The sequence below is a fragment of the Lepidochelys olivacea genome (genome assembly GCF_965140295.1).
Source record: "Lepidochelys olivacea isolate rLepOli2 genome assembly, chromosome: 13".
NCBI classification, from domain to species: Eukaryota; Metazoa; Chordata; order Testudines; family Cheloniidae; genus Lepidochelys; species Lepidochelys olivacea.
The window spans coordinates 30430741-30450376 of record NC_140423.1 but is presented as its reverse complement, the minus strand read 5'-3'; the positions used below and the strand labels follow the sequence as shown (position 1 = coordinate 30450376).

At 46.5% G+C, this 19636-nt stretch overlaps 1 protein-coding gene across 2 annotated transcripts in view; it reads left to right on the top strand.

The window, feature by feature from the left end:
• Nucleotides 1-7833: 7833 nt before the first annotated feature.
• The window catches only part of CHD6 (chromodomain helicase DNA binding protein 6), a 185338-nt gene continuing 173535 nt past the window's right edge, over nucleotides 7834-19636 (top strand). Inside the window, exon 1 of one of the 2 annotated variants that reach the window (XM_084646086.1) lies at nucleotides 7834-7906. The gene's annotated coding sequence lies outside the window, so the exon portion shown is untranslated. The remainder of the gene's footprint in view (nucleotides 7907-19636) is intronic. The other variant, XM_084646085.1, reaches the window with a different exon arrangement.

Sequence of the window (19636 nt, the reverse complement as noted above, 5' to 3'; positions counted from 1 at the left end):
CTCTGGTCGGTTTGGAATCTTTGAGTTTTGTATCCACCATCTGTAGAGTTTGATCTGTTGATCATTCTTTCTGAGAAATAAATGGTTTCTATTGAACTGTCCTCTGTCGGCCCTAGCCACATATCATCTGGGCAATTAATTATTTTTCTTTACAACAACTGGAGTTGTCCATCCTTTTTCTCCATCTAGTTTGACACAAACGTGGTCACACAAACTAGACCCAGCAGTTCTGTAACTGAGTGATGTCTGTTGTAGCAATGTTTTGTAATGTTTTTTTTTTTTTATGTTTTATCTGATTTGGCTACTCTCTTCATGTCTGGCCACTTTGGAGACAGATTATTTTCCAAAATTGGAACAGTAGTTCTTAGTTATCGTCCCATCAAGATTTACGCAGGACTATATTCAGGAGCTGCTATTGGTGTTGATCTCTACTCAGAAAACCAAGGAATGGATCTTGCTGCCATAGGATTTTCTTGGCTGTTTGCACAGCTTTCTAGCCTCACCATTTGCTTGTGGATAACATTAGTAATATGCTAGTAATATGATCAGAATCATATTTTGTTCAGAATTATTTAAATTCTGCTGCAGTGAATTGTGGTCTGTTGTCTGTCACTGGTTGTTCAGAAATACCAAAATGAACAAAAGTGCACTTCAGTTTCTCAGTAACACTGTGACATGTTATATCTTTCAAGTACATTATTTCTATATACCTGGAAAAATAGTCCACAACGACTAGGTACTGATGTCTTCTGAATTCGCATAAATCTGCAGCTAGTCTCTTTCAAGGTCTATCCGATAAAGGTGTTCAGCATTGTCTCTTGAGATTAGTTTTAAAGTCAGTAGTCTTTCCATGAATATTCAGTTTCACTCTCCAGGAACGTTCTGTATCATCAAAAGTGATAGATCCAAGAAACAATAGCTCTTGATTGTCTGTAATATTAGTCAACTCCCTGACTACTTTGGTACAGCAAACAGCTGCAAAATGTCCATATTTTGTGCATTTATTATATATTTCACCTTTAGCTGGACACACATCTTGAGCTATGAAATTTTCCACATCTTGTGCGTTTACTCTGAAATGCTGAGTAGTTAAACTTTCTCATAGCCTCAGGGCTTTTATGGTAATGACTCAACGTTTATGTTATGTCATTTTACTGCTTCTAGGCTAGTTTCAGGGTTTTCAGATTGCTCCTGTCTTTTGTTTTGCTGTTTGACTATTTCAGACTGCTTTGCTATCTGCACAGGTGTGGATAAATTTAAGTCTGTCTTTAATTATACCTGTTTTGAAAGGTTCTTATCCGATAACTTAATAATCAGTCTGGACCCAATAACCAGCCTGTCTGTGATATTTTCATGTTTTGCGGTTCCAAAATCACAGCTTTTAGTCAATGTATGCAAAGCTCTTAGAAAAGATTCAACATTTCCCCCTGGTTCCTGAATTCTCTGGTGAAAACATTCTCTTTCATAAATCACATTTGTCTGAGGTATAAAGTATGCATTGAACATAGCCATAACCCTTTCCTAGTCATCTTTGTGACTGTCCTCAGTAAAGTCAATGGATTTAAAGATATGCTCTGCTTGCTTCCACATAGCATAAATTAAAGAAGATATCTGAACATCTCCAGTTTCCTGGTGGAATTTTGTAAGCAATGCAAAACATAGCTTCCAGTCTGTTCATTCTGAAGGTCTATCAAAGATGATGTTTTCTGAGGCATTGAAGGTAGAATGTTGATGAGATACTGCAACCTTTGTTGCTTTGTGCCTTCTGTTTGCAACTCTTGCTGCTTCTGCTCTCCTCTGGCACCCGTTAGGCTACCTTTACTTCTGAGACCATGTGATACACTGCTTGTACACTGGAGGTTGCAGGTCAGTTTGTACCAGATATGGACTGGCTACCCAGCTTCCATTGTAGAAGAAGTTACTACAGATGTGTTCACTACAAATCCTTTAATGCCTGCCAGGGATAGGTGTTGTATGTTCATATAAGGTATGTTACATATGGTGTTACCTAGTGGTTGAACATTATAATACAGTTTAGCATTCTATTACACTTGGGGTCTTTCTCACTCTTTTAAGGAAAACCCAACTCTCCATCAAAAAACAGTTTTTTCCAGAAACTTTTCAACCAGCCCAGGCTGCTAGATCCTGTCTCCTGACCCCTGGTCTTCTGCAGCAGCCTTTCTGTTCCCTGCAGTTCTTTCATCTGGCTGTTCTTAATTCTCTCAGCTGGCTCTCCAGACAGATCTTCCCTCTAGCTGGTGCTGCTATCAGCTCCATCCCCCAATGGACTCAAGCAGCTCTTCTTATACAGAGGCTTTCATTATCACCTGAGGCCTGGTTCCCAGCATGCACAGGCCACCTCTTAGGACCTCCCCCTCGGGGGCCTGTTCAGGATTGTTCCCCACAGTCTGTTCTCCAGATCTTTGTCCAGTCTAGTTTGAAACATCCCCAACCATGGGGCACTCTCTTCCCTCCCACAGATCTGAGATCCTGCTCTGTAAATAAAGTTCCCCAGATCTTTGCAGGCTACATGTTGCACCCAGAGCTCAGTATGGGACAGAAGGAAAGGGGAGAAATGAGTCATTGCGTAGAAGGGCAGCCACCAGCAGGGGACATGAAGGGATAGGGAGAAAAGGAAGAAAGGGCACCATCAAGGGAAGGGGCATACCCACTGGGGTCCATTACTTTTCCTCTCACTGAGTCTGTGTTGCCTGATTGGGACACTGTGCAATGCAGAATTTGCACAGAATTAATGTTCTGTGCAGAATTTCCTTTTCCCCTGCAGAACTGGTGCTGCAGAGCTTCTGGCTGCCACTAGGGGCCACTGGACCTGGCAGAGCCCAGCTCCCCAGCTCACAAATAGAAGACACTGCTGGAGGGGAGGAGGATGGAGCTGGAGGGTTTCCGCCAACTGCAGTTCCTGGCATGCCCTGAAGGAAGGAGGTGGCATGCAGGAAACTCCATAGAAGCTGGGGACCCAGCATCAGGCTGTTTCTCCCTCTGGATCCCTGGGCTCTGGGGGGAGAGAATGCAAGTGTTGGGGGGGGGGCATGGCTGGGCTTTGGGGGGAGGGGATGTGGATGTCTGGGCCGGGGGGTGCCCCACAGCTGGGACCTGTGGTGTGGGTGTCTGGGCCTGCAGCTGGGCTCTGTGTGGGAGGGGCAGAGAAACAGGAACTGGGTTGTTGTAGGGGTTTTTCTTAACTCTCTACTCCTGTGGTTTTTGTTGTTGTTGTCTGTATTGTTACAGAAATAGTTGCTCACAGATATTTTGAAAATAAATTACCAAAACTGGTGTTATTTTGTGTTATATATATAGTGTTATTTTGACAAATAAAATATGCAGAATTCTGCATAATGTTAAAAGGTTGTGTGCAAAAATTTTTAATTTTTTTGCGGAGAATTTTTAATTTTTCAGTGCAGAATTCCCCCAGGAGTAACAATCGCTATCAGTGACCGTTTTTGATGGTTATACTGTGAGTTGCATTTGGATGACTACATTTTCTGGCTCTTGGCAATGCAGCAACTCTCTTTAGCGTTGGGCTGAAAAATGCTGAGTGTCTCTCTGGATGTGCTGGGTGCTCACAGTTCTTTCAAAGGTCAATGGGATGGGGTGGAGGGCTCTCAGCTCCTTGCAGGACCTAGAGCTTGATAAATTATCACTAGTCTGCCCTGGAGCACACAGGCTAACTGCTGGGGCCACACGTCTTGAGGTAAGATCACTTCTGGATCTCAGAGTATGTGGGAATAGTGCAGTTTGGACCCTATTTAAAGCCAACAGAGTCTTTGATATTGACTTTAGCGGGAGCAGATGTAGGTAAGAACTTTGGGGCAAACCAAATTTATAGATTCTTAGAGACCACCAATGCTGCCTGTGTGCAGTGATCAAGCAGAAATCATCTGTGTTTTCTGCAGATTTGACACACACTGTGCTAGCCCTGTTCTGTTATGCTATCAGTAGCAAAGTGAAATATCATCACACAAAACCTGCCTTTCCAAATCTACTTTGTGTTGGGCATGATGATCACTTTTATTGTGAGAAGTCTAACTTAGTAGCACAGTCCTGCTTAAGACTGAACTGGCAGATGACTTTCCACTACAAAGCCATCCTTTCGGGATTTATAACACAAAGATTGTTAACCAGTTTCAGGTGCTTTTTTTCGCACAGAGAACTAAAAAGTGATTAGTCTTTACATGAATTGCTGTTGGTATTTTGATAATAAAAATACAAGTTATTTTTCAGAGCGTTCTTCATACAAAGAATTAGGAGTTAATTCTGAGACAGAGAGTAAAGAAAAGGATGAGGGAAGGCAGGACATAGGGAAATGCAGAGAGGTCAGGAACACTTGGCAGAGGGAGAGGGGGTGCAAAGATAGAGTCAAAAAGGAAAGGAGTTTGGGGAGAAGCACTTTGCACATTTGGATCTAGCAGATCTGATATAGTCAGAGGGGGGAAAGTGATGCCCAGAACGGGGATAGGGTAAAGATTCCAGTGGATGTAATAGAGACAGATCAACTCCATGTACAGTGGAATAGTGGGAGGCAGCGAGGGGGGAAGGAGGCAAGGGAAGTTATAGGGTTGTTTTGTAGATTCAAATGCACCAGAAGTTTTCAAAGTGAGATCTGAAGAGAGAAAGCATCTGTCTGGCTTGCAGGAAGGGTGGGGGATCCCAACCACTCAGCAGGAGGCCTAGAGTGGAGTGAGTGTGCAGGGGGAGTGCATAGCCAAGAGTTGCGGGATGCTAGAATACATAAAGCTCTCAGGAGATCCAGCAGAGTGCAGCCTGGCAATGGGGGTTTTGAGAACCAGTAGGTCACATAGGAATTGATTTTGAGATGGGCAAGGAAGGTGAGAGGGGATGGGGTGATCCCATGCTGGGGCCCTATTCCCCTCACTCTGGTTACAAGTAGCTCCTATTGATGCCCAAGGAATTACTCGTATCCTGTGAGAGGAGATTAGGGTCCCTGCTTTCTATGGGGTAGGCTCATGTTTAATAAGACTTTAATAGATTCCTAACTTGTAAGGTCAGCAAGGACCATTATGACCATCAAGTATGTCCTACATTACACAGGCCAGAGAATAACACCTAATGATCCCTGCATGAGTTTATAACTTCTGTTTGAACTAGAGCAGAACTCTTAGAAAGACATCCAGTCTTGCTGTAAAGACTCCACCACATCCCTTGGCAATCTGTTCCAATGGTTTAACACTTCCAGCGACTGTTTCTTATGTCTTTGTCAGCTAGATTGACGAGCTCTCTGTTTCCAGAAATATTTTTCCTTCTGTAGGTACTAAATGACTATTATCAAGTCACCTCTAATCCTTCTCTTTGATAAACTGAAGAGATTGAGCTCCTTAAATTGTTTGTTGTAAGGCAGGTTTTCCAGATCTTAAGTCATTCTTGTGGCTCTTCTTTAAAGCATCTTCAAATTTTCAGCATCCTCTCTAAAGTGCGGATACCAGAATTGGACACAGTAATAATCTAGCAGTGGTGTCATCAATGGTATATACAGAGATAATACTACCTCCCTAGTTCTAGTCGACATTCCTGTTTACACATCAAAGGATCCAGTGGGAATTTATGAAGATTGAGGTGCTACTCAGCAAGAGCAAGGGTATCTGAATCTTGCTCTAAAGCAAGAGAGTGCCTCAGGTATATAATTAAGAAAGGTGGCTATTATCCATGCACATTATCTCCAGCAGATTTCCTACAACTTCTCACTATGCTATTCTAAGGACAGAGTAACTCAAAGCCAGCTGATCTATTCTAAAGATCAGCTCTTCAAAGGTTATCTAGCTTACCTCCCAGACAATGCAGGATCATTCCCTAAATTCTATTTTCTGGTGCTTTCCCAGCCTCGTTTTGAATATCTGAGCCACTATTTTAATAATCTGTGTTAAGATTTTTTAAAATATACATATTTACAAGATGTCTATTGATCAAATAAACAGTTAATATGAATGTCAGTAATAAGTGAAACAAGTTACTGTTTGGATTCCCAACTGTTTGGCAACCCCAGAGCATGGGAATAGCTGGGGAAAATCAAGGCTGATAGGAGAAACTGGAACAACACTAGTCTAATCATGCTGAAAAGAAGCAGCAAGTTGCATAGTATGATTTACCAAGGAGAGAATATCAGATTCTGCAGCACACAGAGGGAATCAATGAGATTTAGACATTAGGGCCAGTTGTGACACACTGGTATGACGAGTGTCTTGTGGCAGCGCTGGACAAGGTACAGATAGACACATCTGTGATGTAATGGTATGGGAGCTTCTCTGACACAAAGGAAAGGCAAGTGGTTGCTGGAACAGGGTGTTAAACACGTCTATTGGCTTGGCTCTCAGTGGTGCTGAGCTTTCATTGACTGGCATGTGAAAATCAGGATGGTATCTCCCTAGGGGAAAAAAAAGATTGAAATTGATGAGTTCTGGGCACTTCACCGGGGGGACATTAATCCCACTTGGAAAAGACGTCCCAGAGAGAGAGAAACCAGCAGAAGGTGGACAATGTTGGGGGTGAGCTGGAGAACAGAGATTGTAGAGGCCACCAGGAACCGCAGCGGCTCCCAGGAGCTGGGGCACCAGAAGAACTAATGTGGTATTTAAGATCACCGGGGGGCTGAGTGAAAAACTGCTGCATCTCATGAGAACAAGGAGGTGAAAAGAAGGTGAAAAGACAGGAGGCCCGAAGACCCGTCTGCTGTCTCCAACCTGTTCTGCTGGGCCAGGTTATCGGAGACTCTGTCACACCCTGTTCCAAAGACCCCTGTAGTACATCTGATCACTGTACGGGGTCAAGGGCTGAACCTAACCCTTATGTTTGTTGTTGTCCCTTCTCTCGTGGAAGGCAGGATTTCACAGCACTCTGAGTGGTACTTGGGAAGATTTCACCACTCCGCAGCTGAGTACTTTGGACCATCCCTGCAACAAGTCTAACAAAGAGCAGTGCCCTAATTGGAGCATGTTTGCAGAAAGAGGAGGCTCTGAGAGCCTTTGGCCCTCTATATCATGCTTATTTCTACCTTTTTTACGGCATAAATTAAGGTTCCAAAGAACCCAAGTGCTGTTTTAATTACAGGCATTTGCCCCATATGTAGCTGCCCCCCTATTAAATAGCAGGGGTAAATAAATACATTAGAAAATAAAGGGCTCCGTTTACATTTTATTAACTCTCATTGCAGCCACGAGCCGACAGGTATTTTGTGGGGAGGCAGCACATCCAAGAGCTGCAGCCCCAGGCAACTGGCATCCCTGCCAGTGCCCTGCTTTCTCCTCCTCTCCCGCGGCGAGCAAGGATGCACTGCAAAGCCCTGCACATTCCAGCTTTACACATTGTGTTTTTGTGCAGGAAATTTCACATCCGGGAAATGAAAGGCGAGCAAAGACGTGGAATGCAAAGGGGAGAGGTTTTTTTTTTTTTCCTGGTTGGAGCAAGTAAAACCCCCCTTGATTGGAGGAGGCACTGGAAATTCGGGGTTGCCCCCCGCCCCAAGCCCCGGGAACTTGCAGCCGCCGTTGCCCTGCGCGGCAGAGCTGGAAGGCGAGAGGGGGCGAGAAGCAGCGGGGCAAGGGCTGCAGAGCCGGGTGGCTCGAGGGGCTGGGGCTGGGGGTTGGGGGGGGGGGGGGGCTGCACGGCCCCGGCCCAGCCAATCCCAGCAGCGATCACATCAATGCAAATAGGAGCACAATGGAGCTAGCAATAAGCACGCTGCAGCCAAGCTTGAGCGGGGCTGCGCGTGGCTGACGGGCCGGCTGGCCAATGGCAGGTGGGCGGGCCGGCCAGGGGCCAGTGGCGGCGGCGCGGGGGCGGGCCGGGCCAGGCTAGGCTGCGCACGCGGGGCGGCTGGCTAAACTTCACCAAATAATAGCTGGCTGGGCTTTGGCTGCCGCAGGAGCCATTTTAGGTAAGTTCTGCGCCCAACTTCGGCGGCGGCGGCGGCGCGGCGCTGGCGGGGCCGGCCCGGGCGCGGGGCGCCGCCCGATGAATGAACTCGGCGGCCGGGGCCCGCGCGGGGCCGCCGGCGGGGGGGCCGGCCCGGCCATGGCGGGGGGCTCCGTCCTTGGGCTGCGGCCCGGCCCGGCGGGTCACACCTGTGGGGGCGGCGCGGCGCGGCCCGGCTGGTTGCGGGCACCCCCGGGGCCGGGCTCCCCGCGGGCAGGGGCTGTTCCCCTCCCCCCGGCAGCGTCGCTGTGAGGGGGGCGGGACCGTCTGCCCCGGAGAAGTTGTGGCCCGCGTCCAGCGCTCCGCCCTTCCGCCGCTGCCCCCGGCCCGCCGTCCGGGACGGTACCTGGCCGGAGCTGGGTCGAGCCTGGGGGGCGGGGGAGGCCGCCCTCCTGCCGCGGAGCTTCGCGCGCTCACCTGCGCGCTGCCCGCCGGCCGCCAGGTGCGGGCATCCCTCGCTGGCCGTTTGGGGGCGGGGGCCGCAATGCTCCGGCAGCGTGCGGGGCCGAAGTGTGCCCCTGCCAGTGCCCCTGCCCCGGGGGCTCTGGGGCTGGCGTGGTGCGACGTGCGGCCAGCCCGATGCCATGGCACTGGGCAGTCCCTCCGGAGCGAGCCCGTTTGCAGTGACACGGGGCGCTGCGGGCCCGGGTGGCATCCTACAGAAAATCTGAGCCGGTGGCGAACCATTGCCACTGTGAGCCAGTAACCCCCAAAGGAAGTATGCTACAGTTGGAGGAGAAGCCAGGTGGAGTCCAGAGTCAGTGCAGTCTTATGTAAAGTATCCGCTGTGGCTGTATGTAGGGGTCTAGGGCAACGGATGGGATTTAGGATCTGTGTTTGCCAGCGAGTAGTTAGAAATCAGATATGCTTCCAGATATTGGGTACCATGGTGCCCGAGTAGGATGGCGAAGAGGGCTGCCTGGAATGTACGTATGGATTGCACACACTCCTATTGCAAAGCTGTTTATTAGCTGTGTCAGAAGAGAATCGGCTGTGCAGCATTTCTGGGTGTCTGTTCTCTATTTTGGTTAGAATTATAGCAAAGTAAATCCATAATTAAGTCTTAAAACTTTAAGGCTAGCAGAGAAACCCCTTCAAAGGCCAGGGTACCATCTTTAAGGGCTTCCTGCCAACTGACCTATGGCAAGCAAGGTCATCTTCCACCTTGTATTGATTAGGAGATAGAAATGAATGCTATTAAGGAGCAACTCTTCCTACAGAACTGCCTGATCTGTTCTGCCTCTTTTGCTGTATGCAAAGCAGACGCAGATCTATTGTGACATTGCAGCCATGTCACAATATAATGGCATCACTGGCACAATAGAGTCTCATCTCATTCATGCTGCAGTCATCTCCAGGTTACCTAGCAGTTATGTTACAAAGCTTTAATCCTAATCATTTTGATTATTACTTTGTGGAATTATCTGTATCCTTACCAGTGACTTTACTGATAATCAGAATAGATTTCTTAGTGTTGATCAGTAGGGTTCTTAAGGTAAACGTTCTGAGAAGTCAGAGAGAGACAGACAAACAATATAAAAGAGGAAGACAAATCATCAGCTGATATTACTGGCTAGTGGCACACTTAACAGCTAAGATTTTCTCTATTTATCAGTTTACTTTCCTGACTATTGTGCTAAACTCAAGTAAAGTTAGGAGCTGAGGAGGATGAGTACACAGACTCTTTGTAGGTGCACAGGGAGCTGGTCTTGCTGGGACAGCTGCTGGCTTTGGATGTGGGAGATCCTTTTACTAACTTTGGTATGGAAAGTGCTTGGTTTATTTTTGAGTGAGTTGAGACACTTCTTGTGAAAACATAGTCTCCTCCTTCCCCTCACCCCCTCTTTAGGAAGCAGGGCAGATGCTTTCTGGGGCTAAAGAATGTTGGGTTCCTATTATTAGGTCAGTAGAGTAGCAGAACAGATTAAATGGTGATCCATAAGGGTTAGATTTTCCTATGCATCTATATAGAAGGCTCTGATTCCTTTCTCTGTAATTGCTGGCCTCATTGAAGTGGTGTCTTTGGGAATGGCCTGATTGTTAGAGTAGTACTCCCAGACTGCCTCTCATTTCAAAGCCTTTCATTTACAGGTTTACAGATGCTTGGCAGGTGGCACTGCTCATATTGCTGAATTGTCACAGTGTTAGGTTGGTTAGAATATAGCCGAAATGAGAGGGAAAGTTGAGCAGTGCTCATGTGAGCCCACTGCAGCATGTTAACATTGTTCCCACAATCATATCCATGTTATAGGTAAGAAAGCAGCTGCTCCAGTGCTGTCTTTGATCTTTTGTTTACTTCATTCAGGTGGCATCTCTGTCATGTTCTTCTCCAGAAGGAAATTCATTTTGGGCCACCCAGCACCATAAATTCTTCAGACTTTACTCTTTTTTGCACAAGAAATAAATCCCTCTTGGAGAAAATTGGCTGGTTCACTTGTAGGCGGTGCCCCCTCTACTCTAGTTCTTTTTGGAGCTGCCATCCCCTGGTGTCCTCCTCACTGACTTGGTAGAGAAATTATTGTTCTTCCAGTACTGACTCTTTCTTCTCTTTAGTTTTGAGATGTTAAAGGTTAAATAAATTTGAGTAAATGAGCAACCTTTTAAAATCACCTGCTAAGGAAAGGTCAGCAACTCCCTTTGGGGTCTTGGATGTGTCACTTGAACAATCTGTGCCTTAGTTTCCCCTTCTATAAGGGGTGTGTGCGCACATAGCAGAGATGTGTTGAAGGTTAATGAATGATGTCTATATAACACTTTGAAGGTGTAAAGTATGATGATATAGTATGCAATATTATTAGGATTACATCCCAGCAAAACCTCTGTGGACACCTTATGTCAAGGGATGGCAACCTTCGGCACGCAGCCCATCAGACTAATCCACTGGCAGGCCACAAGACATTTTGTTCATGTTGACCGCCGCAGGCATGCTCCCCCTCTTCCCCCCCATAACTCCCATTGGCTGGGAACGGCAAACCGCAGCCAATGGGAGCTGCGGGGGGCTGTGCCTGTGGATGGTCAACGTAAACAAAATGTCTTGCCGCCTGCCAGTGGATTACTCTGATGTGCCAAAGGTTGCCAACCCCTGCCTTACGTAGTGGTATTTAAAATGTTGCGAAATAAAAAGTAATATTTTAAACTGACTGACAGTGCAAGCCTGGTTCTTCACTCATTGGGATCTACGGACAATGTCTTGGAAATTGTTGCTGTCTTTTTTTTTTTTTTTTTTTTTCTTAACATCCAAAGCATCTAAACACAGCCATGGATTGTGATATTTCTCAGAAAGTAGCAGTCCCTTTTCAGGGGTCACCTCACCTACGTTAACAATTAACTAGCTTGATCCTCTGAAATTAGCCAACTTTTTTGCACCATTTTTTTGTGGTGTGTGACTAAAGTATGTTCTTTTTAGAGGGTGTCATTAAGCTTTGTCACAATCTATTTCAGTGTGTTATATAGCAGTTTGCTAGGTGGAGAGAACTGTGCCTTATTTAACTAGTTACATTAACCCTTCTTTCCATTCTCTCTTATATATCAGAATTAGGAAATAGGCCCTTTCTGTGCTACCAGTCTTTATTAGTAGTTGGTTTCAGTAGTTTCCTGGGCCCTTTGTCATCAATGTTGCTAGATCCAATAACGCATATCTTTTTTGCGATCCGCTGATTTCTAGTGACTCAGTAAATTGATGGTGTTCAGAAATGGAGATGTTCCTTATGTTGCACTGTTGCATCTCTGAACGAGAAACAAATGCCTAAATTTCTTTCCCTAGAATTGTGGTTTCATAATTTTTAAGATTAATATCCCTTGAGGGATTCTTAATAATTTCTCCATAATAACTTCTCCAGGGACATAAAGTTTTACAGGTAGATGATGCAAAATATTTTATTTAATGGTGTGTCTTATTTCTAAAGTCATTTGCTTATAAAGACAAACTAAAGAGGCTAGCAGCTAAACTTTTGGCCTTGCAGAGCAGCGAGACTTGGCTCAGGGGCCTTTGTGCTTTTGTATGAACTTGTGGGGTTCTGGCCTGAGTTCTTGGAGATAAGAGCTAGTATCTTGCACATCTATATACAGGAGGGGATTTGCTCTTGAAAAGGAGAGAGGGAAGGATTGACCAGGCTCCTGCTCCTGGTGACCATTAATAAAGGAATGTGGATTTGGTGTGTTGAGTACATGGGAACCAGGCAGGTTTCTAAAAGACCTTCTCTGAAGTTGTCTTAAAGGAACACTGCCAAGTCCTGTGAGCCCTAAACTTAGATTCTTTCTAGAGGTCAACAGAACCTTACATGAGTAGAAGAGATTTTTAATTACTACTTTAATTAAGAGGGAAAGCTCTTTTTGCTTCCAGGGAGGTAGATTGTAACCCTCCACTGAAATGTTTGAAAGGCACATACTGCAGCTTTGTGCTACCGCGTGGAAGCAGAGGTAGAGCTGCTGCCAGGAAGTGGAAGTGCCCAGTGTCCAAGCTGGGTGAAGTGCAGAAAGCAAAATGCACAAAGGGAGTAAGCTGTGGGCGTTTAGTAACAACCCCACACATGGATACAATAGTGGCCTATTTCAATTTAAGATACCTCAAAAAAGATTCCTCTAGGCACCTTGGCAAATAATAGAAAATCAGTGTTACCTCTGCCCCCAAAGTGATACACTAGATATTATTGTAGTCTGTTAGTATATTGGTGGTAGCCTCAAGGTCCTGATTAGCATGGGGGTCCCAGTGTGCCAAGTCTCTACAGGCACCTGGGGATAGACAATACCTGCCCTAAAGAGATTGTAGTGGAATTTCTAGATGCCCAATTGAGTGACAAAGTTGGGGGCAATCTTGCTGACATTCTTTTGTAACAGTGAGTCTTCAGAGAAATACAAAAAACGTGTGTGTGTGTGGGGGAAGCTTATGATATAAAAAGAACTCCAAAATAAAAAAAACAAAAACAGATTCTCCTATTATTTAAGGCTGGTAGAGTATTTTTTTCCTATGTGATGGGACAATGCATCCGACCATCATAATCTGTCCTTATATGGGATTATCTAGCATGCAGTCTAGTAATCGGACAGTATGCGGCTATTATTATTTATTTAATATTGATGTTGTGGTAGTGCCCTGAGGAACTGCTTTCATCTCTGCTCTTGGGTTTTAATGCTCAAGGCAGGCACTTGGTGGTCAGTTAGGAGACTGTTTCCCTGGGGCTATTCCAGCAGGTTTGTGAGCTCCCTGGGAAGTCAGTGAGAATTGAGGGTACTGCGCCTGATGGGATTGGGCCCCAAAATCTTCAGGGAGAGGCAGGCACTTGAATGACATTATTAGTTAATAGCATCTAGGGATGTTTACCCCTTCACCACTGTAAGGTCCCTTTCCATGGAGGAAGTGATGCAGTTGGTCCTTATGCCTCAGCCAGAAGCTGTTTCCTTACTGCCTGGGGAGTTGTATTATTGCCTCTAGAGAATACTTGGATTGCAGTGGGTGTAAACCCCGCTATGAAACCAGGAACAATGGGAGGAACAAACCTGCCGAGGCATTTTAAATATGGAGGCTAGTGAGGGGTCTGAGTTCATTGGTGTGCAGCCTTCTCCACACATGTGAAGAATCACATGTTTTAATCACAATGTGCTGTTTCTAGAAGTCGCACAGAGAGACCGCTAGTCCCAGTTTATGTTCCTAGTGTGAGTACGTGCAATGTTCAGGTTGACCGTGACAGTAAATAAAAGTCAAGACATGCCAACCTTAAGCATCTCACAGTGGTGTTATCTGGTCCCTGCTGCATGCATGTTGTATTTGCCATCCTTCTCTCTCCTTCTTTGTGTACTTCAATGTATTTTTGTTGATATTTAGTATATTACAGTATATCCCTAATTTCTGCAGTCTGCCTTTCTCCCTAGCTTTAACTGAACAGTCTTATTGTTGCATTAACAGTTTTTAGCTTTTAATTTTCTCTCTTTTTTTTTTTATATTCTGTGATGTTAAGATGTAACCCTCCCCAGCCAGTGGCTCACTGGGAGGAATGGACTCGGCTGGAGCCAGAGGCTGGAACTCTCTCTGATGTCTGCTTTGAGGCAGCTCTCAGCAAGTTTGGGATTATAGAATAGCAGCTTCTTGAGTCACTTTTGTGTGGCTCCATCCTTGCCACGGAAACTTCTTTTTCCAAATGGAAGTGAGGAATGTGCAGAACATGTGGGGGTATAGCAAATTTCTGAGACCCCCAAAGTACTGAGAGCTCTGGAGCCCAATTTACTCAAGTTAAAAAACAACCAACCAACCAGCCAGTGACTCTAGGACTGAGCCCAGACTGGGAAAGCTTCACCCCAAAGGAAAGTTGTTCTGAGTGTCCAAAATGGACATACAATGGAGTCTTCCACAGTGGGAGCACTGCCAGCACAATGCAGACATCCCTGCTTATTCCAGATGGTACTAGACTCCTCCAGCAAAAGAGGGGAAAAAAGTAGAGAGACAGTAGATTCTAAGTCTGGAATGGACCATTAGATCATCTGGTCTGACCTCCTGTATATCATAGTTAAAAATGTCTTATTTCCAGTCTGATAGATAAGTGAGTGGGAGGCAGCTGCCCTGGGATATTCTGTGAGGGGACACCACTCTAGCTCAGGAGGAAGCACTGTGACACAAACAGGGAGAGGGTGTGGGGGTATGTGTGTGGTGGTAGTGAGATGTTAAAGAAAAAAACACCCTAACTTGAGAGGGTGTCTTGGAAATTTTTAGGTGCCTTATTTTTGGTGCCCAACTTGACACCTTGGATCAGACTCTGAAGTGGTGAGGGCTCCCAGCTCCAGCTGAAGTTGATGGGAACCTCCTTGAATTTTAGACTCAAGGTGTCTCTAGTTGGGCACCCAAAACCAGTGGCTACTTTCAAGAAGTTTGGCCCATGTGTATTTATTAAAAACCTACATTTGTCATGAGGATTTAGGGAGCAAATTGTCCTCTTGTCTATTAAACCTCTCTCCTCGCAAGCCATGGAGAAAACTGAAAAATTGGGGTTGGTCACTCACTCTCATTTATGCAGGCGGGTCTGTGGTCTCTCCTCGACTTGTATGTGCTCGTGTGAGTGTATATACACAACGAGCTCACTTTAAAAATTATTTCTGGTGTCAACACAACAATGTGACTGGTTCCAGGTGTGTTCCCCTTATTACATATTGACAGTTTTGCTCAAACAGGTAGTCTCTCTGAAACCAGAGTGAATTTCTTAAGTACAGCCACTAGGCACACACAGACCCACACAATGTGCATTACATCCCCAAATGAGGCCAGTGCTAAGTTCTGGGTGAAGCTTTACCTACCCAGAAGTCAGGAAATTCCAAGTGATGGTTCTTATGAGAACTCTTAGCTCTTTTTACATATATAATAAGTTGTTAAGGCTAACCCTTCCTACAGAAATAAACAGCAGGGCTTTGCTACTTATGAGTAGTTAGCACTTCTATTCCTATGGAAACCATAGCCTTGCGTTTTCTGGCTTTTGTGCATATAAACACCTGAAACGTAATCCTGAATTAATATGGGGTTTAAATTTAATGCCCTTGTTTTTTTACAAAATAAAATAGTGATTAAGTGCACTGTGTGTATTTGTTAAACACCTGAGAAGAGAGAAGAATGGAGTTCTCTCTGAGATTCTCAGGTAACTGTCTGGATCCAATACTTTGTGCTCACTTAAGCCAGGAAGGCAATATGTTATCTGTGTGTACAGTGTGCTGCTCTTTTTTAGTTTCTCTTTTAAAGGTTTGGAAAACCTACATTTCTTATTGATCTGTCTTGGTTCCTGTGTGGTGCCCTTCACAGGGGTATTTGAGCACTTCCCAGAATGCACGTATGAAGCGATAAATGTTTCACTCTTCCCGCTCCAGCCAGCTGGGCCTGGCTTTGTTTGTTCTTGGTATGGTGTTATTGTGGGCAGGCTGACGGGAGCAGCGCTTGCAGTTAGCTGTGAAGACACTGAGGTTTGTGGTCACCCTGATCTTTCGATAGACAGTTACAGATTCGTGGGCCAGTCATCGAGAAAGTATTTCCTACACACATACAAGCCTAATTCTTGAGGACAGTGGTTCCCTCGCTTCACTGGAATGTAGCTGCCTTGGTCACTCTTGGAGGTAGCTTGGGACAGTCCCATGGAGTGTTTGGGAAATGAGGACCTAGCGCTTGAATTTGCCCTGGTATCCCAAAGGAAGCCAGCGTATAAAGTGGTTTTCTGCTGCATGTGGTGCTGTGTGGAAGGCTGCATGTTTAACTAAATGTAGCTTTTTCAAGGATGGTGGTTTCATACCCAGGTGTAAAGGGTTACAGTAATGAGGCCTGCAGACTCTGAGTGCTATGCCCAAATCTGACAGGAGGGAGGGTGCAGTGCTCTGGGCAGCTATCTCTGGAAAGGGAGTTCTGTGGTTGTGTGTCCAGTTGCTTTATGAAATGCAGGCAGACACCGGGGTGCAAGCTCCCCTGCTGAGCTGAGGGTGGTGTTAGAGAGGTGCTAAGCTCTTCTCAGTGCTTCACTCTCCCCACCAGCCTCTCCTTGATTTTCTTGGCTTCAGCTGCCACTCTTTATCCAGTCACTGCTCTTGGAAATGCTGCTGCTCATGTCTGATATGAAGGGGGGTGGTCATCTGAGCATGCCCCGCCAATAGTCCGTGTTGTCCTGATTCCCCCACGTGGCTCTCATCTACTTGAAGTCACTGGGGATGAGGATGGATCCCAGTGAGATGAGGGCTGGGGTAATGGAGCAACAGGTAGCCATCTTTACTGGGTGAGGCCTGAGGGGAACCGTGGAAGCCATCTTAGTGTGATCCTGCTAAGCGTGTCCCATTTCTGAGTGGGATGTGCTGAGGACTTGTGGTTGACATATTAGGAAAACTTTTTCACTAGGAGGGTGGTGAAACACTGGAATGGGTTACCTAGGGAGGTGGTGGAATCTCCTTCCTTAGATATTTTTAAGGTCAGGCTTGACAAAGCCCTGGCTGGGATGATTTAGCTGGGGATTGGTCCTGCTTTGAGCAGGGGGTTGGACTAGATGACCTCCTGAGGTCCCTTCCAACCCTGATATTCTATGATTCACCTCTGTGAGCCTCTGGACTGGCTGCAGGTGTCTCTAATGATCAGCATTCTAGGTGGTAACTGGCATTACCTGTGGGTGTTTCTGCCACATATGGTTTGGACTGGGGAGGCGAGGTGTTGGGGTGAGTTGTGGGGTTCCCCATGAATCCAAAGCATAGCCAGTGTGCTGTGCACCTCTTAGCTGCCAGGAGGGGCACAGCAATGCTCCAGCAGAGGGGAATGTGAGGGCATAATGCTTCCTGTTGGAGGATTTCAGGGCTTGTAATGGGCTAGGTTTTGTTGGAAAAGGGATTCTGTAAAAATGGCCTTCTGGGGCTCCATTTTTATCATCCCTTCGTCACTAGCTGCAGATCACATGTGCTCGGTTTTATGATTGAAAAGATGTACACAACCGCCATTCTACATACTTCCCCATCTGGGCTCACTCTTTTTCCAGAAATGAAAGTACTACAGTCTGCCTTTGTGACATCTGTGCATTCCCATTAACCTTCCCTGCACAGGTCTCACCAATTGGAACTTAGGCATCTTCAACAGAATTGACTGCCAAGGAATCCAGCTGCCTCTCCTGGAGCAGCGTTGTTGGCTCTGCAGGTCTGACAGGAGTTAAAAGCAGTAAAACTTTACTTTAATTAATAGTCGTCTGACTTCGATGCACATTGGGGCAGGTCTAGAGTAAGAAGGGGCTGCTTCTCATTAACCAGTCTTCAGAGCATTTCATTTATCTCTTCAAAGGTTTGAAGTGCTATGTTAGGTGCGTATTCAGAGCTTAGAATCATAGAATATCAGAGTTGGAAGGGACCTCAGGAGATCATCTTGTCCAACCCCCTGCTCAAAGCAGGACCAATCCTCAATTTTTGCCCCAGATCCCTAAATGGCCCCCTCAAGGATTGAACTCACAACCCTGGGTTTAGCAGGCCAATGCTCAAACCACTTGTGGCACCTTAGCTCTTGGTATGTAGCCCATTCATTACAAATTACAACCTAAACATACACACAGCCTGCCCATGAATGTGTGCCCCCCCTCCACCCACACCTTCCTCAATAGTCTGAACAAGCTTTGCAGAGTGCTTGGAAGGATGAGAAAGTGACGGGAGTGGGGAGAGGTTCCAAAATGAAGGATTCCTGCCTTCCAGACAGCAACCTGCTAGCAGTACCCTCTGTTTGGTAGTGAGGGACACCAGCTCAAGAGGCTCTTAAAACATGTTAGAGTACATGACACAAAGGCATGAGGACAGTTGCCACAGAGCCTTTCCTCATAGTCTGATAGCTAACCGGCTGGACGGATTCTCTCCCAATGGTTCCAGGATGTTCCAATGCTTTTGGGATGAGAACAGTGACAAAACTGTCTTCCCAAAGAGTAACTTCAAAAATCAGTTAGGAGTCCTTGGAAATGTGGGCTTGGCCGGGAAGTGCCTTGCCAGCGAGATGGCTGTGTCCCTAGCAGGCCCACCGGGTCGAAAGTTATATGGTAGGAGAACATTCTTGCCTGAGGGGTGGAAACATCACTTCTGAGGGGCTGCAATGGCTGCAGCTGGAGACGGAACCATTGCTCTGTGAAGGACACTTGTCAAACCCAGGGGACAATAGATTTTGCTTCAATGTTTTCAACTGCCCATGTTTCTAGAGAGCCTCAGGGGCAGGCTGAGTGCTCCAGCGTGAGGCTCTGGGTGCAGAGCAGCAGGAGCAGCTGCTGCCATCTTGGATTAATCCTTCCGTGCTAGCTTCTCTTCGTCTCATGCTTTTTTTTTTTTTTTTACTTAGTACAAGGGAGGCTAAAAAGCTGCGGAGAGTCAGGGAGCCCCTCAAACATGGCACAGACTGTAGTACATCTGTGTAAGATTGACTGTTTCAAATCCTGGGTCTCTCCAGCAGTTGCCTTCCCCTTTGCTGCCTGCCCCTCTGCTGTCACATGGACAGCATGCCTGGTAATGAAAATCATCAGGCTGTGTGGTGTCTGGGAGCCATACCCCCTGTAGGGGGCAGCATGAAGTGCACTGCCAGAACAGGCTCCTGGAGAAAAGTTACCCGAGGCAGACAAAGCACCTCCCTGAGTGCAGGAGACTTCTCCCTTTCAGAGGGAACAAAGTGGGCTCCCTGTCCTGGGAGCCAGGTGTGCAGGCGGATGCAGAGGAGGTGGGGCCATAGTGCTGCTGCCACCTGTCTCCGTGTTTGGGGTGGCTAGTGCGTGCCATGGCAGGTGTCCTTGTGTTCCTGGCATCGTCATAACGTTTCCTGCCTCCTCCTTCCTCCCCTGTCCTCCTCCCCTCCCCCAAATCCCTGTATGTGAGCTGAGACCTATAATTCTGATCAGGGCTGAAATGTAATGTCCAGGCTATAATCCAGGCCGCTGAGAACAGGATCTTACAGTGGCAGCATTGACCCAGCCCTGCATAAAGTGCCCTCGCTTCTCAAGGCTACTTTAACGTGGCTTATAAATAACAATTCAAAATGCACAGCACACATTCTGCAGACAACATACTGTGTGTGCAAAGCACATTGCCCTATCCCAAGAGCATGCAGCATAGAGCCTAGAAAGGTACAGGGGAGGAGAATGGAGAGAGTGCTCTTAGAAAGAATTCCTTCTGCAGTTCCACTGTGCAAGTCTCTGGAGTGAGTGCCCTGCCGTGCAGTGCACGCCACAATAGCAGAGCA